This window comes from Neopsephotus bourkii, unplaced genomic scaffold (assembly GCF_033783945.1).
Source record: "Neopsephotus bourkii isolate Nb327-2 ecotype Australia unplaced genomic scaffold, CSIRO-AGI_Nbou_v1 NB_318, whole genome shotgun sequence".
NCBI lineage: Eukaryota > Metazoa > Chordata > Aves > Psittaciformes > Psittacidae > Neopsephotus > Neopsephotus bourkii.
In genome coordinates this window covers 9885825-9910433 of record NW_026900826.1, presented here as the reverse complement: position 1 = coordinate 9910433, position 24609 = coordinate 9885825, and the positions used below count along the sequence as shown (strand labels likewise).

Genomic DNA, 24609 nt, shown 5'->3' with positions numbered 1-24609 from the left:
TTCCAAATGACTGTAGTGACCCTTAAAGGCTGCCAGCAAGGCCTGGACTAGGAGCTATTAGCAGGAGCTGCCCAGGATGAAAGAGCACCTGGAGCCTGTGGAGGTGTGTATCCCACGTGAACAGCAATCTCTGCAGCTCTATGGGGATCAGGCCAAAGCCTCCTGTGGGAGTGCAGGGAAAGCAGCCAAACAAGACAAGAGACAGTTTGGAAGGAAGGCTGACCCCACTGATTGCATGAGTGATCATTTATCTTCAGGAAGGATAACACTAGATCTGTCCTGCAAAGATAAGGATGAAGTGCAACTTGCTTGGCAGTTCAGGGGAGCAGGGATGGAGGCAGTTATGATGTTTCACTGGCCACAAGCTCACATTTACCCCATTCTGCAAACCCAGGGAGGGACTGTATCACTCTCTACAACTGCCTGACAGGAGGATGGAGCCAGGAGAGGCTGGGCTCTGCTCCCAAGGAACAAGGGATGGGACAAGAGGAACCGGCCTCAAGCTGCACCAGGGCAGGTTTAGATGGAGCTGAGGAACAATTCCTGCCCCAGAGGTGCTCAGGCATTGGAACAGGCTGCCCAGGGCAGGGCTGCAGGCACCGTCCCTGCGAGTGTTCACACAGCGTGGAGACGAGGCCTCAGTGCCACGGGTTACTGGTGGCCTTGGCACTGATGGGGAGCCATTGGACTTGATGAGCTTAAAGGGCTTTTCCAACCTGGTTGATTCCGTGATTCCATGTTAACTCAGCATTATGTTAACTTAGACTCTGCAGTGCCACAGCAGAGGCAAAAGAGGCAGAGCCCACTTGTGCTGCCTGTGAAGAGCTCCCCCAGCAGTACCACCACCACTTGCATGCAAAGCACCCGGTTCCAATTTGGCCATGGTCTCTTTTCAATCGCGGCAGCCTCAGAGCAACCACACTGTACTTAGAGACATTTCCTGTCATAAACTAAAGGCACAGCAGCTCTGGCACTGATTTCAAAGGAGAGAGGCAGCTTGGTGCTCTCAAGAATCAAGAATCTACATCCTGAACGCTTTGGGACACTTGCCTTAAGAGCCCACAAAGTGTTTTGAACGAGGTGCTTGGCCTCTTGAAGGCATTTTGCTATCATAGAAGTGCTACTGTGGCTTGCACAGTCAGACAGCTTCAAACTGGTTCCAAATCACCATAATGCAGAGACTGATCTAACACCTTGCTGTATTTAGTATAGACATTTTTTCCTCATTTTCACAGGCAAATAACCACTAAAATTTGGCTTTGCATCAATAACTTGCCCGAGATAATAGGATAGATGAAAAGAAGAGCTGACTAGCAGGAAAACATGATAAAAAGGTGCTTGACTGCATGAGCCAGTACTGGCCTCTGTGTCAGCGGCACAATTAGTCCTCCCCTTGCAGGCCGCATGGTTTGGTGTTGCATTTGACAGACAAATCAATCCTCCCCTTCTTCTAAGCACTGTCTAATGAATAAATCAGCAAGGTCACTGGTGCTGCTGCTTCGCCCTCTCCCTGCCAGCCAGCTGGAGCTGGACCTGCCGCCTGGCTCCATCTGCTGTGCTTCCATCAGGATCCAAGTGTCCTAGGGAGTGAAATGGTGCAGTTAAAACACATGAGTGGGCAGCAAAAGCCCCTGGGTTTACTCCTGACTAATGTGTTGTCTTGGGCAAGTCACACCTAGCCTCTAGGCCAGACTGCATTCACTGGTTGCTGAGCCAGGGCCCTGAGCAACCTCATCTAGTGTGTGGCATCCCTGCCTGTAGAAGGGAACTGGATGATCTTAAGATCCTTCCCAACCCAACCCATTCTGAATCTATGATTGTTATGCCACAGCACTATAAACAAATTGCTATAATGATCTGCTCTTGTGCATACAAAGGAGCCCATACAATAACAATCACAATTGCAGTCATTTACTCAGTACCAAGTATATATTGAGTGTTTTCAAAACACCCAGGAAGATGAGGCTGCTGTCCCAAAGCACTCACTCTAAATGGAGAGGAGATGGGAAGACAAACAGGAGGGGACCAGGAGAATGGCAACACATCCAAGTCCTGCCAGATGAAACTTCCTGCTGACCTGCTGCAAAACTGCTACCCAGCCCTAGAGAAAGCTGGGCTGTGCTTGCTTTTGTTTGCTTTACCCATGGCTGTACAAGGCCTCCATCCCCTCCAGCACTCCCCCATGTACAGAATCTCCCACCCCTGCTCTAATTGCTTCACTCCATCTTGTGAGCACCCCGGAAATGCCAGCACTCCAGTGAATAACACATCACCTAAATACTTCTTGAGGGCCCACAGCAAGTGCTTCCCAAAGCCTGGCATAAAGCGTGAAGGTGATTTCTGCAGCAGCCACAGGAGTGGTTGGAAAAGAGAAGCCCTCTCAAAGGAAGGCTGAGAAGGTGAGTGCTGGAGGGGACAGGGATGGCACATTCCTCACTGGGCCCAAAGTCAGCTGAGGAGAGTGTCTCCACTTCAGACCCTATGGACAGGGTTCCTTGAGAACAGCACTTGTTCCCCCCAGCCCAGGCTGTGGGCAGCACTCAATCATATACAGGAGAAGCATGACTGAGCTGGAAAATGGCCGAGGACTTTGTAATGACAACAATCCCACCCTCAAAAGGAGTCATTTTGTCATCTTTATCTCATCTCCTTCATTACCCTTTTGACACTGCGAGTCAGTTCCCAGCCCTGCCCTCAGCACCCTGCCCATGCTTCTGTCCTACTTCCCAGCCTACCACTGCCCTCCTTTTTCCTGCCAAGCTGACAGCTCCGAGGGAGCTTTGCCCCTTCACTAGACTGCGAGGTCTCTGGAAAAGCACCTGCCTTCCCCTTGTTGGCTCTGAGGGCCTGTGATGCTTTGGGAGCCAGCTTTCACCCACACACCTGCATGATTTGTGGATGTGCTGGCACACAAGGAGTTAGGAGAGCTTCAAGGAATTTGTGTAGGGATAATCCAACAGCCCGGCACAGCAGAAGTACCCTGAGTACAAACAGCCATTAGCAAAAGAAGAAAGTAGAGCAGAAGGGAGAGCAGAGGCAGGAGGAAGAGATAGCATGGACTTGCAGGAGGAATCAGTGGTGTGGTCCACCTCAATGCAGGGCAAGTGGTAAGGCAGGAAGGAAGCAAAAGGCTGATGAAGTCCTTGGGAAAATGATCTGCAAACCCTTGTTCTTGATGTTACAATGAAGATGAGTTACCTACTGCTAAATGGACCAAGAAACCCTGGCACAGAGAGAGAATTATGGCCTGGAGAAGCATGTCTTCCCCACACCAACTTTGCCCACTAAGAGGATTGGTGATACCCCTAGGAAAAACATCAGAACAAATCCTTTGCCTTAGCTGGCCTAGACAGAACTTCCTACCTGAAGTGCTGACTGGAAGCTCCATTTAGGTATTAAGCAAGAAAAGGAATGCTGCAGTACTTCCCTCACCAAAGAGCACACTTCAACCACTTCTGCTTGAGCTTCAATGCTGTCGGGGCAGTTGACTGCTCCTGCCTGCCTATTAGCCACATCATCAAGGAAAGGCCAGCCATGGAAGTTGCAGAAGAAGAGACAATCACCATATACTAATGAAAGATGACTGTCTGATGTACTTATGTTATTAATTACAAATATATATTAATTAGCTATTATTATTATTATTATATTATTAAACATGAATTACAAATACAGCTTTCTGCCATGCAGGCATTCTAGTAATGGTACAAAAAGCAAGTTCAACTGCCTCTTTCCATCAAATTGATGGAATAGGAAGTAGCCAGTCCTCTGGGGTAGTATGAATCATCAAAATGCAGCCACCCCTAGGGTGGGATGCAACTGTGTGCAGTGACAGCACCTAATCTATTAAGGCAGAAATGAGCATGGCTGTAGCAGCCAAAACAGAACACAGAAGTGAAACGAGGCAGAGAGTGCCAAGATTCCTCCCTGACACAACTTTCCCCAAATCAGGGGGGAGAAACCAGAAGGAGATCTCTTGTCAGTAACCTTGAAGCTGGCTCTGACGCACAGTGACCCTTCATTAGTGACTCTAAGGGCTAAAGACACCTGAGAGGTTCATATCCCACTTTGAAAACACCCCCACTACTCACCATTTGCACCTTCGTCACTGACATAAATGTGTTAGGAGCCTGAGGATGTCGTAAGGACAGAGCAAAGCACTAAGATGAAGAGCCTGTTGGACTGTGCACAAGGCATAGCTCCACGCACTGCAACTTGTAGCAGGTCCTCAATCACATCTCCTCTCCCACACCACAGAGAACAACAGCACTGTCTGGCTGCCTCTGCCTTGGCTTGGCTTCCTCCTTACCCCCAGGATGGAGGAGTTGATTGTATCCCGACTTCAGTACACCAGGATGCACAAAAGCTGATGCCTCTTTCCTGTTGGTTTGTTCGAACATGCAACACCTCCTCCCTCCACTGTCTTTTAAACGAGCCTGTGTATACACATACTCAGCAGAGGGTTAGGTTGTAAATCTAGCTCCAAGACAGTAAATTCAGCTTTCTGAAAACACACATTCATTGTCAGCGAACAAAGGAACCCAGGGTTTTGCAGACAGCAAGGCTATTAAATGCTGCTGTCAGAACAGCTTTATTTGACTGCATCCGCTTCGTAGATGTAAGGGAAATGGAATTTAGTACTGCTTGGGCCTGCCACCAGCACTGCACAGCCTGGGTGTACAGGCAACGGCTACTGCTTCAAGGACACTCTTACCTGCTCATGTGCAGACCACACAGCACATAGCCACCAAGCCAGTAACGTCAACACAGCAAAACCAGACCCTAGGCCCACGACTGAGACTAAGCTCTAGGGTGCTTTTTGTCTCTATGTAGCTTGAGAGACAGAATCACTCCCAATTTAAGCTCTCAAAGAAGCGTCATGAAACAGCAAGGTCCAGCTCTTCCATAAATGCATACAATCCTGGAAGCAATGAGCCATGAGCCAGGCTGGGCAACAACCTCCCCAACAGGATACAGTACCACAGTACCTGAGCCAGGCAGACAGCAATGGGTCCTATCAACAGATCATCAGCCAAAAGCAAGTTCTGAGGGCAATCCATCCTCAATGCAGGAAAGAACTGGGAGCAGGTACACTGGAGCTCAGGAAAGGACTGAAGCCCATGCCTTAAACAGTGCTCCAGGACGATGGGTAGAGGAGGGGATGGAAAACCCAGGTCAGACCAATGAAAATGTGTCAGCGCACTCACTGCCCTGCCAGGGAAAGGCTCTGTTCTAGGGCCAAACCTGCTGCCCCTTTCCATGAGGAAGACTCTTCTGAATGGAATGGGCTGCTGGAGCTTGTTCCTTCCTTCCAGAGCTGCTGCCAAAGGGCACTGAGTTTAAGATGATGTGGAAGCTGCAAGAGGTGGTAGATGCTGAAGGAGGAAGGTAAGATGACAGAAGGGAAGAACAGGTAAATTAAGAGATAGAGAAGGCAGAGGACCAATAATAATCCCTGGAGAGAGGCAGAAAATCCTTCTCACTCACACGAAACGGAGTCCCTTGTGCCAGTTTCTTCCTCCAAGCTCCACTGAGACCATTTGCCCGCACTGCTGTGACTTAACAGCAGCTTCCCTTTTTGGTGCAGACAGAACAGGCCTGGAGCCCACAGCACACAAAGCACCGCTGTGACCCACTGACCCCATTTCCTGCTTCAGCAGCAGGATTAAGAGAAGCGACAACTTCCAGCAGGCACTATAGTGGGAGGATCTATCTTGGGACCACAGGGACAACATCCCCTCTGCTGAGAAGCCCAGGAGGAGATTTTGCTGCAGGACACTTAGAGAGGTGACCTCGGTCCTGCAGGGATGCTGAGCACAGGCTCAGTTACAATGACCAGCTTTTGCTGCGAATAGTTTATGTCTAGCAACTTCCAGGGAACATTGAAGGAGATTTTCTTCTTTCAGCCAGCCTACTTCACTAAAGCAGTGAGCAGTCACCACAAGTCAACTTCCCCATGTCTCAGAAGACCATCGCTTTACCTGCTGATGCACATACTTAAGAGTGCATTTTGGGTTCTCTCTGGAAAAAGAATTTAGCATGTAGAAGCATCCCAGGCTCAGTTTCTATCCCAGCAGAAGTCCTACAAAGCCACATCACTGCTTAATGAGATGGTTATCCAGCCCCATAAGACTTACTGCCAGGTCCTGCCAAGCTACAGAAGCCAAGAAGTTCTATGGGTGATCTGAGTACAAGAGGACAGTGTAAGACAGCAGCACAGACCAGTGGACTAAGCCAAGTGAGAAAGAGTCAGGTTCTGCATATAGAGGTGTCACAACATTTTAGGGTCTATTATATAGGGTCTGTATATATAGGGTCTATTGTAACGCAATAGAGCTGCGCCTAAACGTGGGGAGCAGAAGGAACAGCTCACAAGCAGCAGTACCAACAGACCTTTGTAGTTCACACAGGTGACCATTAGATAGCTCCCTGGCTAAACAGGGCATGTTCAGCAGAATTCCTCTCTTTCTGTTTCTATGTGAGTTCCAAAGCTGCTTGAGGGAATATCTAGTTCCACTTTAAATTAGTGTGAATCAAGCACTGAAAGCCCCATGGTAACTTGGCAAATCTCTGCTTTAATATAGAGCTTCACTGTAATTAATATCAGATTGTAGAGCTCTGGGACATACTGCAAGGTCAGTGAAGTGTTTCTGGCATTATCCTGAAGGTCTTTAGGCTGAACAATAAGGAAATAGCATGGGGCAATAACAGCAGCTTTATGGCTTCGAAAGGACACTGCCTCCCTCCATAAGAGGTTACAGAAGCAGGGTTCAGCCTGTGCTCCTCATGTCCTTGGGAGCCCAGGGACTGATTGTGAATTGGATTAGCAGGGCCGCTGTCAGATGTCTGCAACTCATTTTGCAGCAATCCACACCTCACTGAGGAAACCTCACAAGGTGTGCAAGTCAAAAACGTGTGGGTTTTGGCACCAGACAGCCCCTGTGCATTCTCCTGCTGCATCAGCTCTATTATTAGTACAGGCCATTACCCCTCTGTCCTGTGCACCCTGGATATGCAGGGAGACCTACTCACCCATGGGGCCACGCAGAGCAAGGCTGGGCTATTGCAAAGCTGCACCTCTAGGTATAGCTACAAACTTCAGCTTAATGTCTTTCCCTTGTTAATATCCAAGTGTGCACAGGACATAGTGATGTCCCCAGGCAAATGTTCATGAAAAAGGCCAGGTACAAACCAACAGTCATCCTGAGCTCTCCAGAGGAGAAGCTGCAATATCAAGCAGAGTTGTCTTATGTTTCTCCAGCTGCCCAAAGGCAAAGGGAGCAGCTCCTCCTTAGAGTACAGTAGCAGCATGGGGGAAAGAACATGAATGATCCCACAATGGATTAAGGACAGCAGGGACTAGATGTGGCAGGACACAGAAGGGAGGCTGGTTTGGGGGCACAGCCTGCACCAAAGCCCTCTATACCTTACAAGCTCTTCCAGAGCACAGCTTGGATGGGAAGAGAGCAAGGGCCCCCATAATACTGCCACTGACATGCAGACAAGTCTTCCGCCACCCAAAGCAAGCCCACCCCAAAAGTACCATGGGACAGGGAAGCAGGGACATCCCCAAGGCTTTTCCTATGGGAACTGGTCTGAGTGCAGAACGCTGAGCAAGGTGCTCTCGTGTCTTGTATAACTGCAGGTTACACTCACCCAACCCAAAGCCTGCCTTAAATCAACAGGAAATAGGATGGCAAGAAGCAGGCAGCAAAACAAGGAGAAGAGAAAGACCAGGAAGTAGATATTTCTAGCTTCTAAATAAATCTGACAGGGAATATTCATCTTAAATCAGGGTTGCCACCAAGCCAGTTGGAAATGTGCCTGGCCCGTTTCCCTGTCACCTTGCCAGTTGCTGAGGAGACAACTGAATTTGCCAGGAGTACTTTTTTAATGTCCAAGAACAGGATTTGCTGCACATGCCAGACCCTTTGTACATGCCCAACTGCATTGACTACCTTGGACTTGCTCGTCTGAAACTGCTTTCACAACAGAATCACACGGGTGCCAAATCATTTCCCCAGAGAGTGGAGTAATGAAAGCATGACCACAGTGCATGCTGGGCTCCCTCTGACCCAAGGTTTAGCATAAAATGCCCCATCTTCAACACAGACAGCTCTCAGCTCGGGTCTGGACACATTTTTGTTGTGGGTGTGAGTAAAGATTAGATGCCGCATTCTGCTTCCTCTCAGCAGTCCAAATCGCTCCCATCTTGGTAGCCTTCCAAAGCCTTTTCATAGCTTCTCTTAAGAGACACATTGTCCTACAATTGGCCAGAAAAAGCTCCCACAACATCTCAGCACACAGAAGTATGCAAAAAGCCCTGAGTACACACAGCAAGAGAGACCAGACAGGAGAGACTCAGGGATGCAGGTGGAATTTGCAGGATAGATGCTGTTACCACCCTGGCCAAACGTGATGGAGATGCAAGCACTAGCCTGGGTCTCCCCCTCGGAGAACATTAAACCTCTATCAAGTCAACCTGATGTTAGAGCTGACCTCAGCCAGCTAACCCAGGAGGAACATTAGTGTAACTGGTCAGAAACTAATCTTTTTTGGGGATCACTGAGATTTTCCCAAGGCACTCCACTCCAGCTTCATTCTGCCAGTGCAGAAGCCAGTGTTATAAGCCAGCTTCAATGGGAGCAAATCACAGCAACCTTATTACCCCCAAAATCCAAGCCAATTTTCCTACCTTTTGCTCTCTTCAGCTTGAGTGTCCTGAACACATCCTCACCTTGCCGCTGTCACCATCCCACCCCCGAAACTCAAGTCCAGCTCACTGAAAACAAGGGTTAAGAAAAAACAACAGCAATTTTGTGCCTGGCATTTGCATTGTTGGATTCTAGCCTGGAAATAAAGGAATATAGAAAAAAGACTTGTAAAAATATAAACACAATGTGCTCAAATCATGCTTCCATTGACTTTGAACAGTGTTATGCCTGGAGTGAAATGGCTCTGTTGGGCTTCACCTTGTCCTCAGAAATGCATTCTGGGTTCTCAGCAAAGCCATGGGAACTACGTGGGTATCTCCAAGGGAAGAATTTGGCCAACTCTATTTAACTATTTAAAATTTCAGGGTTATTTGCAGAATATGGGCCAGAGTCCCATAAAAGCAAAACAATATGAAGAAAAAGATATTCCAGAATGCCTGTGCAACAGCAAACTGCACCCTCTTCTCTCATCAAAGCACATCCATTCACAAAGTGATCAGCATGGGTATTGATTCAGACAAGCAAGAGGCAATATTTACCTAAGCACCTGAGCTTATGGTGTGTTAGAACCACCAAACAGCCTGCAGCCCCAGCAACTGTATGCCATGGGAGAGAATTCTCTATCATTTCAGCCTTAAAAAAGCCATGAAGCAGTTGATAGCATGCACAAAAGTGTGCATGTTGGCAGCATGGGGGTAAGTCATTCTGTGTTTGAGCCAGAGCCTTTTGGGCTGGTTCATGTTGACTCAAATGAGCAGCTAAAACTCATTCTCACGTGTTCTCCTCCCTCTTGTTGCCATACTCATCCCTTCAAATCCCTGTGCCTGGGACTTTAGCAGGAATTTCTCTCCCCCCCTTCTCATAAGGAGGAAAAAATAAGCACAGAGCTGAGCAAAGCAGGCACAAGAACCATCCACGCCTCTTCCCACACTCTTGTCATGTTTCTCCCACAGTGCCCACCTGCTGAAGCCAGCCTGGGTGTTGTGAACAGCAGAGGAGGAGGAGCACTGGTGTATGTTCATCCTGGAGCTCCACTCGTGTTCGTCAGTCCAATCCTCTCTTCTTTTCCAAATCCCCATTCCCACATCGCAACCCTAGAACTAGATGTTCATCAGCTCCAAGCATATAGTACTAGATGTAAGGAATGCCACTGGGGTTCTCAGCAGAGATACCTGCAATAACAGGAATTGGTTTAAAAGCCAGATATTGATGTGTCCAGAACATGGGCTGTATTTAATAGCATTTTCCAGGAAGGCATTGCTGCTATCATGTATGCTTGTCAGCTCAGTGCAGTGCATTCACTGCAAGCATAAGGAAGCCTATATTTGACTTAAAATACCATTAAGCCAGAAGAGAGCTCACTTCTGCAACAGAGGTCCTGTTTGTTTGGAAATGCTTCTGTGGTGAATGGCATCTCCTCACCACTGAGAAAGTAAATCTAAACCCCAAAGAGTTCTCATCCCAAGGGAAGCAGGTCCCAGAAAAGCCCAATAGAGATTATTAGGACATTTTATGTGTCACTAGGTGATGGTTGTAGGTTGATACCTTAACTATTGGTTGTAGGTTGATACCTTAACTGTTCTATGATTCTATGATATTAGAAAAGGCTCACAGGCCACCCACTGTCAGCACCTTCAGAAACCTACCTGTGTTGGCACAGGAAACCCAGGGAAGAAAATACCAACAGCAACTTTAAAGTGTTCTCTAAAGTGTTCTCCTTTTAATTTCTTTTCTTCTGTCACCTTTAGGAGCAGAAAGGACCTCATCCTGAGAAACAAGCAGCAGGTGGGATCAGCAGCACCTTTCCAATTCAGTCCTACCCCAATTTTGTCACCATTTCAGGTACAGGACTCCCCTAAAGTCATCTAGTTTACCACTCTCCTACAATAGAGTTGGCCCCATGACACACAGCCACACAGCAGCAGAAGAGAGCAGAATCAGCTTGCACTCCTCAATACATCCCAGGCAGGCAGACAGCACAGAGACCATGCAGCACTTTGAGACCACCCAAAAAAGTCTTAGATTTCATCTCCTTTCCCCCTTTAGCACATACATGAGCCCTTTCAGGGAAAGGACTGGATTCTCTTTCCTGACAATCCTCAGCTAAAATGACAAGGCCACATCAGCAAGTGGGACAGCTGGGCCACATAAAGTGGCACACAACTGGTGCCACAACAATATCAAGGCCTAGTAATTTAGGTACCATTTGGTAGTGGGTATCTCTGGAATCCCAGCAGGGCTCTGGCAGCAGTATAGTGCCCATGGCTTCCAGGCACAATTTGTAGTAGTAATGCAACTCCCATCATGATAAGCTCAGTGCAGGCGAAGCTGCCAGCATCCTCAGCAGGTACAGCTGGGAGACACTTCTCCTCAGTCCATTTCAATACACTTCTCAAGGAGTACTTCACAATCTGATGTTTTCCCGGAGCTGAAGTGTTGTGAATCATCTCATGAAAATCACTTCAGCTGCCTGTGAGTTACAGAATGATGGAAAGCACACTTTGGGGAAAGAAATAAAGCACAAGCTCCACAACAAGACCCAAAAGCCTCCTGGCCAGGAAGCATGGCTGATGCTTGGAACCTGGCACATGGAGCCTCAGCGAGGAGTCTGTGCTTTCCTAAACTGGAAGATGTTGGCTTTGATTTAACCAAGCTATGAATGTATAAAAATGGAATACTTTGCACGCAATGTAGTAGAGTCACAGAATGGTTTGGGTTGGAAAAGACCTTAACATCATCCAGTTCCAACCTCCCACCATGAACAGGGACACCTCACACTAGACCCTATCTCCCATGGTTCTGTCCAACCTGGCCTTGAACACTGCCAGGGATGGGGCAGCCACAGCTTCTCTGGGCACCCTGTGCCAGCGCCTCAGCACCCTCACAGGGAAGAGCTTCTGCCTTTTATCTGACCTGACCTTCCCCTGTTTCAGTTTGAACCCATCACCCCTTGTCCTATCACTACAGTGCCTCGTGAAGAGTCCCTCTCCAACACCCTTGTAGCCCCCTTCAGATGGAAGCCTTTGTGCAGCCCTAACTCTGCATTAGCATATTCTTATTCATTTAAGTAAGTGTTGTGAATTGTTTCTCTGTTAATTACTTCAGTGATGGACATTATTATTTTCCCTTTTGGAAGGCAGACTCTATTTCAGGAGGGTTAATAATCCTGCTAACTCTCCTTTCCTAAACTGTTCATTGCTGCTGATAAGGTTCCACCTGCTTTTGTTAGACTGCAGGCTTCTAGCTCATTCATAATTGGATACATCCTGTACCAAATATTTCTTGAAGTGCTGATATGATATCCCAGATGGTAATATTCTCTTTCCTCCGCATGTAATTTCACAAAAAGGCCCGCTGACAGCTAGTGTTTAAAGGAAATTCGTGTCTGCAGACATGGTGGGTGATCAGATCTGCTTTACATTAGGGATGGGTAAATCCATTCAGATGAAAAAGAAGTAAAGAGAAGTGTAGCAGAGCCAAGGACTGGCACCGGGGAGTCCTGGGCTTCATTCCCAGCACTGCCACCGACCTGTTACGGACCCATTACACTGCTCCACCTCAGCCTTCCTCAATTGAAATGGGCTTATTATTGTCAATACCTACCTGGCAGGGGTCTAGTGGGGATTAGTTAATATTTGGAAGCACTTTGAGATCCTCTGAGGGAAGGTACAATATAAATGCAAAGTAGTTGCACTGCTACTCTATTAACTGTTGACAGCCTGCTCTGCTCCTTGTTTGAACGGTCTGCCCACATACCTGCAGCACCCATGTATGCAAAGACCTAGGATGAGTAAGAGGCCCAATCCAAAAGCCATCCAGACAGAAGTCCCCATGAGTTTTCCAAGGTGTGTTTCTCCCATCTCCTTACTACTAGTACACAAAAGCAAAGCTCTTTATGTAATAAAGGACTGCTCAGCAGAGCATAATTAGCTAGAGGCATTACCAGGACCAAATATACATTAAGTCCTTTGCCCATAACTTAACCAAACATTTCCCATCTGCAGAACTGAGCTGGGGATCTCGGAAGGAGGGTATCCATCTCTGTCCCACAGCACTCCCTTCTGCATCTTCCTGCACAAATCTAGTCCTGACCTTCTAGCTGGTTCCATTCCTGCATCCCAAGATCATCCTAAACCTCCTCAGAGGAAAACAAAACCGATATTGTCCCAGTGAGGACAATATTTCTCAACCTGCAGCTCAGCAACCGGTCCCCTCCTTCTGCAAAATCATCCACGTACAAATGCAACAAGGGACAGGACAGTGAAGTAGTCATTTTTCAAAAGGCCAAAAGGCTGTCCCTGCACTGAGGAAGAGCAACAGACACTGCACTACAAGAACTAATGGGTTTTAACCTCAAAGCATCACGTAAAGATTAACCTCATCAGCCTCATCTCTGGAGGTGAGATTATTCTTTCTATTCTGTAAAACAGAGTGTAAAAGATTGAGGAGTGTCTCCCAAATTTCATTTTGCCCACAAAGGAAGCAAGAGAGGAGCCAGCAGTGTGACACTGTTCCTGGTGCCTGACTGCAAAGGCAGCATTGCTGATAACTTGAAATCCACTTCAAGCAGCTTAAAATGGTTCTGCCCCTCTTCAGGCTCCTTTCCTCTCTCTTTGCCCAACAACGTTTATCTTTCTCAAACTCACTCCCATCCCAAAGTAAATTATAAGGCCAGGGCACGAGGCAGGGTCAAAGGCTAGTGTATGATTTGCTGTATCATCTTTGCTCCCCCAAAGCCTTTCCTGAGTCCTAATAAGGATCTCTGAAACAAGATGCTAATGCTGGATTATCCAGGTAATCTCCCAGAGTTACTTCCCTGGTTTGCCTGGTTATAAATAATGAATTAGGCCTTTACTTATTATTTCTTGTGCCCTTTGGGGTCGCTGTGAGTCCTGGGAATGAATACAAATTTAAGAATATTACATCCATTTATTAATATCAATTTCTGCCAATCCTGCCTGAGAGATGGTCCTGGCTCAGCGCGTGCTATCGATACAGTGAAGTGCTGGGATGCTAATGGCATGGGTCTAATAGCAAAGAACTGGCCCAGCCTTACTCACCATTCCCAGAAATTGAATTTTCAAAAGGCAGATGGGTGCTTCATAAGTGGAAACAGAACCAGGTGCCAGCTTTCATTGCTTCTCCATTCCTGAGCACTGGTGAAATTAAAGTTTCCCCACTGGCTTTGTCCACATAAACCTGTCATTACAATTTAGCCCCAGTCTTAAGAGCCCCTGTTATTCCCATATTGGATTTCTGAAGCAGCCTGGCCAATGCACTTTAACTATTTCACTGCTCCTGAACACAGCAGCAGCAACCATAGGGGCTTGCAGAGCTCTTCAAACCTAAGAGAACCAGATCTGTACCACAGCCCCTTCCCTCCTTCTCCCTCTTACCATAATCCATCTGGTCTTTGACATGAATCCAATTAATTCCAGTCATAAATATAAGTATGCCAGCAGCGTGGAGTCCTGAACTGAGCTATATTCTAGGGGCTAGAATTAAGTTCAGCCACAGTTTGAATGCTGGTAGACTCCTTAGTCCAGACAGCATGCTCTTACCAGCAGGCTCCTCAGCCTGCCCACAGGTCTTCTGCCAGCAACAGCAAAGTGCAGCAATCCCAATGCTTTTTTGAAGAACCGTGATAAAATTACTGCCTCTTGACTTCTATGCACCAGTTGAGATCAGAGATGGCCGTTTGAGCACTCCTGGGAGGCTTCACCATGCAGTTCACCCCGTTACCTTAAAAAGTCTCATAATAACTTCAAAGTCCCTTCACTAAAGAGATCAGTTACCCACCACCAGATGAAGGGCAGGCAGCAGAAACAAGCACGCAGGAGTCTTAAGTTGATCATGCAGATGCTTTTGAGAGCCCAGGCCTGCTCAAAGCTGGGCTGGGCAGTATAGGGTGGTATCACTGCTGACAGTCTACACCAGCTCTCCTACTAGGCATTAACTCTGTGATTATGAGCAAGGCCCTAGCACAACGAGTCTCCATCTCCACATCTTCAGCACCAGGCAAGGTTGGAAGCCATCCCACAGGCACAGAGATCATTCCTTTAGCAAAGGATCTTGAGCTGCAACAGGATTCAGGTGTTCATCAGGGCTTGTCCAATGTATGAATTCAGTTAACTCTTGAATTCTACACACATCCTCAGTAAAGCCCAGGCCAAGCCCAGTCACTGTCCCTGGCTTTACAGATGCTGCTGAGGGCATCCTTGTGAATACCAGCTTCTTCTGTTGCTACCCATGTTCCATCTCCCTCCTGCAACACCAAAGCTTGCTCAGTGAATGCAGCACCACTGTAATTGCTGAGGCTCCTCCATATCCAGTCCACCACCACCCTCTCCTCAAGCTCTACCTTGTGGTCATGTTGCAAAGATCTTTGGAAATCTCAGCCAAAATGCATGAGGAAAGCACATTTCCTGTTGCAAAGCTCTTCTCTAGGCTTCAAAATACTTCTTGGACCTTCAGAGAGTTAAAAAAGGTGCTGTTTTCTTCCCTTTTCGCTTTGATGTTGTTTCATCTACACCTTTGAAACATGGATCTCCTTTCTGGAAGCATAAACACAGCTCTTTAAAGACCTTTTATACTTAAAATGCATCTTTTCAAGATGGACCACATGTCTGAAACAAAAGATTGTTGGCATAGCTAAAGGGATGAGTGCTTGTCCTGATTGATGTTGCCCATGTAATGGGCAATCATTACTGGAGATCTTTCCCTGACACACATATCTGGCCCTCAGCGTTTGCAGATGCATTCACGATTACCCCTGGAGCCCCAGGAAGTGGTGCTTGTCTCAGCAGCAGCAGATTAGTGACTTCCTCTCTTAAAACATGTTAGAGCTCTCTCATGAGGAAAGGCCAGTCTGCCACCGTGCTTGAATTAGGACCTGACATTCCTACTCCTCCCTTGAAGCACAGATCATTTGTTCCCCTTCTTCTCTCAGGTAGTGTAATTGTGTCCCTGGGGGAATGCTGCTAATTGAATGAGACTAAGACTGTCTGAGGCAGCAAAAAAGGCAGATGGTTACGACTGGGGAATAAGTTGGATGTAGATTGAAGTTCTGCTGCCAGCCCCTTGGAGACTACGGATTTCAGTGATGGTCTCAGTGTGAAGGTCACAACAGCAGATATTCTTCCCTTCTCCTTGCCTTTGTGATGACCAGAGAGAACTTGCCTGATAACCACACATGAGGTATAATACCACAGGACTGTCTGGAGACATGCTCTTCACTCTACCCAAAGGTTTCCTTGCAATACTGATGTATACGGGATTTTATTTCCTTGGGTGTGATATCAGATGGTTATGTTGCAATCATCAGAATCCTACAGCAAGTTTGAGATGGAGCAGGGAGTATGAGCAGTGTGGGAGATGTGGAGGGCAGAGCATTGTGCTATTCATATCTATTCCCAGAAGAAAGCAAAGACTTTAGATCGTTTCTCTATTTCACTGACAGCCAGTGCAAACATTATAAAAGCTGGTGATGATCTGCCAGAGCTGGGAAGGAATAGAAACACACACAATCGCTGCTGCTTCTGCTGAATTTTGTATGAAACAGGGTAATCTCAGAGGCCTATGAACAATGTATTAGAACAGCCTATCCCAGAGCTTAGAAATGCACGATCAAGCAGCTGGCTGCCCATCCACTTGGGAAAACAGGAGCAGACTGAGCCTTGCCATGCTTTTGAGGCAATTAAAAACAAAACAGGCGGAGAGAGGGAGACTGAGAGAAAGAGGAAAGGAATTTCCTCATTGCACACTGGAAATGCTGCACAAAGGGTTTGGGTTTAAGCCCACACACCACAGCATTGGACGTCATTCTTTGGATCACTTGATATCATCCCACCAGGCACAGCATTGACATCAGCCTCTCCAGATCAGTCTGTTGCAATACCAGGCTTGCCGCCTTCTCCCAGTCTCAGAGGTAAGCACCTGAAAGATCCCAGCCCAATACCACTGGGATGGGCCAGATGGCAACTGATACACCCTAAATATCACCCGTCTGGAGACAGCTCTCGGATGCAGATTAAAACCCTGACTTCAGCATTTCCACAAGAGAGATTTAACTGTCTCTTGAGTGGCCAGACTCCTCCTGGAGCAACTACAGTCACCTCACACCCTGCTTTAAACAGGCTGCAAGAAAAGGAGCTGTCACCAAGGGCTGGATAGCTGGGCAGGCTGTGCAGCCCCTCAGCCGCTGCCAGCTCCCATGTCCCCTGCCAAGTGGAGTTAGTGGGATGAGAGGAAGGATTTTCTCCCTCCTCTGCCCTTCAGCCGCATTGTTCAAGTCCTGCCCCAAAGTGGGTATATTGCGAATTGAAGTGCGCATGGCCAGAGCTGCTGCACCAACCCGGAGCCTCTCACAGTGTAAGATCCCTGCTCAGCATTGTAATGCTGTTTCACACACTCCCATCACAAGCAGAGGTGAGATTTTAAAGGAGGGCAGAGGACAAGACTGAGGCAGCAGAGATTAGAGCAGCCAAAGGGAAGCTGAAAGTCATACTGTGGCATCCCGTTGCCTTCTATCCCTGACAGACTTGGCTTTTAAACACCACTCCTGCATCGCTTTGTGCAGTGACTGCTCCATGAAATTATTTACCAGGGCAATCAAAGGGAAAAAAACAAAAGGAAAAGCAAAGATCCAGGAAGTTACTCAGATTACAAGCCTGTGCAATTAAAACCCTGATATTTATGGCACGGTAAGACAGAGGCACATTAATAAATAATACTTTGCTCTTCTACAGCACTTTTCCTCTAATGATCTCCAAGCAATTTACAAGTTTTTGCTAGCTGAGCTTCACCAAACCCCTGCGAGGTAAGGAAGAGATAAATTGAGCCCCTTTGCTCCCAGCTGAAGTTAAACTCTCTGGGAGGGAAGAAATGTAATCTGGAAAAGCAACGCTGCCAAATGCATGCAAGCGCAAAAATAGGGTAAGTCCACCATTTTTAACTGTCCAGCAATACCCTAAAACACCTAGGCTGAGGCTTCACCATGCTGGACACTACCTGACACACACTAATGATATTCCTTGAGCCAAGGACACGAGATGTGCAAAGCATAAAAGAATACGGGTTCAAGGCAGGCAGGAAGCTGCATAAGTGTCTTGCATACATTCACTCATTGCAGTGCTCTAATCACCACACAGCATGCCCTGGCTCTTCGAGCCTGGCACTTTGTTGCAGGAAGAATATTGCCTGGAGAGCACCTGAGTTATCGGGGTCTGGGCTTCCCTCAGGAAGGAAGAACAGCAGCATCCTTGGCATCCAGGTCCCCGGCACGACAGAGGCGCAGGGTAGCAGATGGCAGCAGGGCTGGTTGGCAGCCAGCTGGCTGGGTTACACAGAGCTGGCTGGGAAGCTGATCAAGGCCTTCAGATCACAGCACTGTCGCCCAGGTGAGGACTGCAGAGCTGAGCAGACTCAGGTCTAACCTAACTGAAGTGGGTGTATGCTCTAGCCCCTCCATCCTCCAGAGCTCGTCCTCCCACTCTTTTATGCTTGTAGAGTGGGAGATTCTCTCATGCACCCTGAAAAGGAAAAGCAAAGTCCCTCTTCCTCCTGGGAGCAGAAAAAGCCGGTGGGTTATGACACAGGGACCCCAAAGGCTAGAGTGCCTTCAGGCCACAGTTCAGTAACTGATCTCTATGGGCCTGACACTAATGTCATGATCTCCATTAGCTCTTGGGAGCTGAGAAACCTTCTCAGACTGTTTTGCTCTTGAAGCTCAAGAGACTCACCTTTGCTTGTTCTTTCCCAAGGTTTTCAAAGCCAGGTCCTATGTGCACTGACTGATGATTTAGAGCAGACCAGCCTGTGCTGCAGCCAGTACGAAATCTGACACTTGCCCCGCATGAGGAGGTGTGTGAGAGCAGAGATCCTTGTGATCTGTGGCACAGGCTGGCTTCTCCAAGCACAAACCTGCAGAGCGAGCAGAGCTGGGGGGTAAGGCACAACTGCCGGGTGGTCGTGCTGCTCACTCTGTGGCCAACATCCAAAGCCAGCTGATTTACCACACGGCCAAGAGGAGAAATTAGATGCTTTGCTTAGAGGTTTAGATTTATTCTCCTAAAATAAACCCCATAATAACCTACCCAGTGGCTGCTAGAAATGTGTAAACTGGTTAAACACACTTTATAAACCCTTAAACAATAATACACTTTACTGAAACAGTCACAGGAGCAATTTTCACCTGTACTTACTGTCCAGTCATCTGAGCACAAACAGCCCTGAGATTTATGTGCTAGTGGAAACATAATTTCTATTATCTCCAACATTAAACTTGGCAATGGAAAATCCCATGCCTGGAGTGCAAAATCAATTTCAATAACCAGAATAGCAAGAAGTCAAAGGCAGGACTTGGAAAGGACATGACTTCCTCAAATAGCCAGCCGGCTTGCTTTCTCATGGGATGCCACTGGGACAGGATGGGATGGGCAGCTGGGTATTCTGGCTAGATTTTCTCTCTGAGCATGAAATATTGGTGTAGCTACAGAAGGCTTGTTCTGGACCACAGCAGCGGCTCTCAGACTTTGTTTTCCCTGTCAAAACCCACACCTGGGACATATGACAGAAGAGGAACAACTAAACTGCAGGATTTAAACTTGCTTTTCACTGCATCCAGACCTGAAATACAGCTAGTCTAGAGCAATGTCTCTGAGGCAGAGCCGGCTGTGATACATCAGATCCTACACGGGGTAATCTAACCCCCATCCCAGTCCTCACTGGATCACAAAGGAACCTGCACGAGAGGTTTCCTGGATAACAGATTACAGGTAGACTTTATCCTGCCTTGGAGAAGGTAGATAAGTAACCTGCCAAGATCCATTCCAGGCTGATTTACTGGAGCTACAAGACATTGCCTTAGACCTGACACACAAGGTTTTAATTCCCTTCCCACTGTTGAGGTATGAGGGTGACAGAGAGGAAGGAGTGTTACCATAACTGTAACAACTCGGAATATTCCCGTTTGCCAGCAAAATACCAGCTCCCAACTTGGAGCTCTCTCTGAACACCCATATTCTACTTTGGAGGCAGAACTCAGACAGCTTGCCAAGCCACGATACGACAGGCACCTGTATCCAGGGTTTGCACCCAGCTCAGATGTGACGGTTTCACATAGGAGTTCCATAGGTTTCTGAAGTGATAGAATCATAGAATAGTTAGGGTTGGAAAGGACCTTAAGATCATCAAGTTCCAACCCTCCTGCCATGGGCAGGGACACCTCGCTCTAAACCATATCACCCAAGGCCTCGTCCAGCCTGGCCTTGAACACTGCCAGGGATGGAGCATTCACAACCTCCCTGGGCAACCTATTCCAGTGCCTTACCACCCTAACAGGAAAGAATTTCCTCCTTATATCCAATCTAAAGTTCCCCTGTTTAAGTTTTAACCCATTACCCCTTGTCCTATCAGTACAGTCCCTAATGAAGAGCCCATCCCCAGCATCCCTATAGCTCCCCTTCAGATACTGGAAGTCTGCTATGAGGTCTCCACACAGCCTTCTCTTCTCCAGGCTGAATGACATTCTTAGAAGTACCAGCTCCAGATGGGAAAACTGCAAGCATGGGCTTAGAAGCAATGCTTTCACATGCTTGTGCTCATGCATTCTCTTCTAGGACCTCTTTAATGAGGACTACATTACAGATAGCTGGAGTGATTGAACCATTTAGTCAGATCCTTATATGCATCCTTATGCAGACAAAGATCCAGCTGCCCCTTCCCTCACAGCCTTTGGTTTCCCGGGAGTTGTGTCAGGTTTTCATCCATTACTCCACGCTTTGGGAATGAAGACAGGCTGGTACTAGGACAGCTTTGCCCTGTGAAGGCACATCTTTCACCCTCCATTGCAAACAGCCCTGCCCTTCTCTCCACAGTGAATTCAAGACTGAAATGCAAAGCCAGCTATTTCAACATTTATCAGGAAAGACAGAGCAGGGATAGTACATACAGACACAAAACCCTTCTGAAAGAGGCATACAACAACTAAATGCCATCTTCAGTGCAAGACTATTCACAAGTCACACAGAGCTGAGCCTCTGCCATGAACTACAATCAAGAAATGAACTCAAGGCATGAACTGCTCTCCTAGCTCCCCTCACTTGTGTCTGCATGATAACCAAGAGCCAGTGCTGCAGAAAAGGAGAGAGACTCCTGAGTGATCCTTTCTAATAGATTCGTCTTTTATCATGTTTTCATGACCTTTGTAAAAGGCAATTTAAATTCTAATTGTCCTGTGAGCACCACAGGAATCAATTAGTGACACGAGATGTTAATTGTGCAGACTGGGAGGAGGCAGTGTGAGGCTGCTCAGCTCCAACACGGGGTTAAGAGCCCAGGGGAATGCTGGGATGGTCGGGGCTTTAATCAGTCCTCCCTTTTTAATAGTTTCCATGTTGTGCTGCAGTTGTCAAGGTCCATTAGTCTTCTGGAGCACTGAATGAAGCAGTGGCATCCCCTCCATCCCTGCATTCCGCAAGCACACGCACAAAGGATCAGAATGAACTGCCATGGAGAAAGCAAATCCTAAACCCTCTTTCTCTTTTTGTTCTTGCTTCCCCCTCTCTACAGACCCTGCATAGAAATCAGGCCTTGGGCACTGGCTATTACAAAGCAAACGCTTCATGTCTGTGGGCTGTAGGGGAGGTGAGCCCTGGCCCTGTCATCTCAACATCCAGCTTGAGCTGTCTGTGAAAAGCAAATGCTCCTGGTTTTGTACCGGGGCACAGAGCATCACTCACGAAGACACTGGCACTGCTCAGACTGCCCCTTAAAATGCCAGGTGAAGGCCAGGCTGAATGCTCAGTATTTACACAGGCACAGAGAAGGAAAATGGCAATATGTAACCCAACAGACTGTCCAGCCCATCCTGGCACAGGTACCTTGCAGTAGAAGAGGACTTGGCACAAGTGACCAAGTTCACCCTGAGACACATTATTTGTTACTGATTTCTCATCAGATGAGAGTGGTCCTGCCCTGCTCCTGCACCATCTGGCTGGCCAGCAGCTGTGCACAGGGAACTTAGGCAGTGGTTCCAGTGCCCTCAGCATCTCCACAATGTGTAGTGCAACTTCAGGCTATGGAAGCTTGTCCTGGGCAAGGCTGAGCATCCACGGTGGTTACATCCCCCAGAAATAACAACCCACCAGCCATCACAGACCGTTATCACCACATCAATCTACATTAGGTGCTTAGCCAGCCCTCAGCCTCAGAAGCTGCCTTGGGTAGGTGTTGTGCAGGCCCCTGGAAAATCTGTGCATGGAATTCACACTTTAAAATCTCACTCCCCAACAACTCATCACCAGCTCTAAGGCCTTCAAAAAACAGGAGAATGGTATGCATCCACCCTTGTGATACAGAGAAAAACTGCAGCATAAAAGCTAAATTGGCATTAGATTTGTCTTTCAAGCCTGTATCTGCACTCTCATTCTCACAGTCACATATTGGATCCTGAAACTGAACTGGATCATACCAACAAGCTGCATTTTACCTCAGATCTGACGTACAGAACTGCAGGCTCAGTCCAGCTGTGCTCCTTCTAAGCTTCTACCTTCATCCAGATGATGACTGATATTTCTCTGACTCCTTAACTCACTCTTTGCTGGTCATCTCAATAACTCACTGCTTTGAGGGTCCCACAGTCAATCTTTTTTCCCTGCAAATTGAAGAGGGAGTTAGCACCAGTGCCATTTGTCCCTGCCTTGCGCCAGTGGAAGGGTAAAACCACCTCCAGTGCCTTCATCTCCATAGCAAAATCTCACCAACCACCTCCCTTGGAACCATTTATTCTCAGGTTTGAGATTCTTACCCAAGAGATCAGCCTCTTACCCAAAGCGTGCCCTCTCCCAGAGCTTCACCAGGATGTTTAATTACTTCTGACTCTGCCTCAAGCAGAGAACATGCTCTTTCTCAGCAAATGCTTTTCTTGGGAATGCTTTCCCCATGGACACAGACTGATAGAGTTTTTTGATTATGTAGTCTTTTAAAATCTGTGTCATACTCTCTAGCAGCCTCTGGAACAGGAGATAGGGACCATTTCTGTAAGGAGCACTGAACACAATGGGTATGACACCACCATCACATACCCTTAACCAGATCATTGTCATTTTTCAAACTGAGCTTTAAGTACCCAACCCAGAAGAAAGGAGGAGAGGACCTCAGCATCCGTGAAAGTCTCAGGGCTTCTGCTTCCTGGTGATGGCACCAGAACCAACACCCTGTAACTCATGAGCACAAAGCTAAGCATAGCTTTAGCTAGCTGTAATTTGGAAGAAACAGTTAACCTACTTATATAGAACACCTCCAAACAGATTTGGGTCTCATGGCAAAACTGCTATGCAGCAATTCCTGCCTTAATGCTCCCAGAGCAAATGTTATTAACAGTTCAGCTCTTGGCTTCCAGAGACCCTTTTATTTTTATATCAAATCCCACACACACACAGTTTGGTGAGAGCAGAAAGCCTCAAGCATACTGGCAGGATGTGAGATGGAGCATGGCCTGGGACAGAAAGATTGCTTAGAGTCCAAGTAAGCCAGAGAAGACAGGCAGTGTGACCAGGTCTGAGACTGGAGCCAGCAGGGCATTAGCACCTCAATGAAATTCCTGGGCCATCTCCTTCCCTCTGCAGGGAGCTCAGAGCTTCCCACCAGCACCATGGACTTCTGTGGCATAAGTGAGAACTAAAACTGGCAGGTGTGAAGTGCAATCCTTACGTGAGATGCATCCCATCCCTTGCCAGAGAGTCCTTTCCAGCTGCCACATCCGTTTGCCTGAGCTGTGGAACAAAAACAGTCTCCCTCCCACCATCTTTATGAAATAGAATAGAATTAGCAGTTTCTCTACTCGTCCTCTGCAAGGCACATCTACAAAGCCTTTTCTGAATTTCCATTAAAAATAATAATGCATTTCGTTCTGCTCCACAAGGCCCATTGCTCACCGGCCCACATCTCTCAGGCTCCACTAGTCTTCCTTCCTTTCACCCGCATAATCGTTTTGTGCTCTCACCTTTTCTTTCCATTATTCGGGTGATTGTGGACACGTTTTTATTGCTGAGATTCACAAAACAACTCAGTCAGCCCTTACAAAGCAGACCTGATAGGGCTCTAGAAGTGGGAAGGAATGACTATGTTCTTTGGTCCTCACACCACACATGTGGCTGTGGCGTTAGAGCTGATCCGTCTCAGACCTGATGGGGAAGTTCAGTGCAGAGCTCAGGGCTGCTATGCAAGTGCTGTACAGGCTCCTAGCAGAGCTGCAAGTGAGTTTGTTCTGGTGCATTGGTTCCTCTGCAAGGTTTGATGCCCTCATACAAAATTAGCATACAGTGAACCCAATCTTTTAAAACCAAATAGGAAACAAATACCCTCTGAAGGATCATGACAGAACTGAGTAAAATAGGCTCATACGTCAAGAGATTCCTTGAGGCATCAGCTCCCCATGCCTAGGGACCAGCTGAGAAGAGAAACTCCCTCTGGAGGCTGCTAATGCCTTCCTCTGCTTTCTGAAAAGGATGAAAAAGACAAGCTCCCTCGTTCTTGCTTTTCCACTTCATTCATTCACCAGCATCTGCATTGCGTGCTCACACAGTCTGCACCATCCTGGAACGTTCAAGGGAAGGCAGGAGGAGCTCCAGTCAAACCTACAGCCTCAGCAAAGGCTGCATTCACGGCAAGTTGCTCAGAGGAACAAAAAAGCCTGAGTAAAGAGCTGCCAGAGGAAACCCTTTTCTTGGCACAGCCACTTCTAACACCTCCATAAATCCCAGGAATTAGCCTGCATATATTGTAACACCTAATCCGCTAATAAATGTGTATAATGTACATGATATATGTATATGTAACAGATAGCATACACACAGGTGTTAAAAGATGATATAGTGCGTCATACACATATACA

General features: G+C 47.4%; 1 protein-coding gene and 1 long non-coding RNA gene across 3 annotated transcripts in view; one reads left to right on the top strand and one right to left on the bottom strand.

Annotated features, from left to right (window-relative positions):
- LINGO1 (leucine rich repeat and Ig domain containing 1) overlaps positions 1-24609 on the top strand; it is a 443400-nt gene that overhangs the window by 227387 nt on the left and 191404 nt on the right. The gene's annotated exons all lie outside the window — the stretch shown is intronic.
- LOC133209207 (uncharacterized) overlaps positions 1-24609 on the bottom strand; it is a 119350-nt gene that overhangs the window by 73471 nt on the left and 21270 nt on the right. The window lies entirely within an intron of this gene.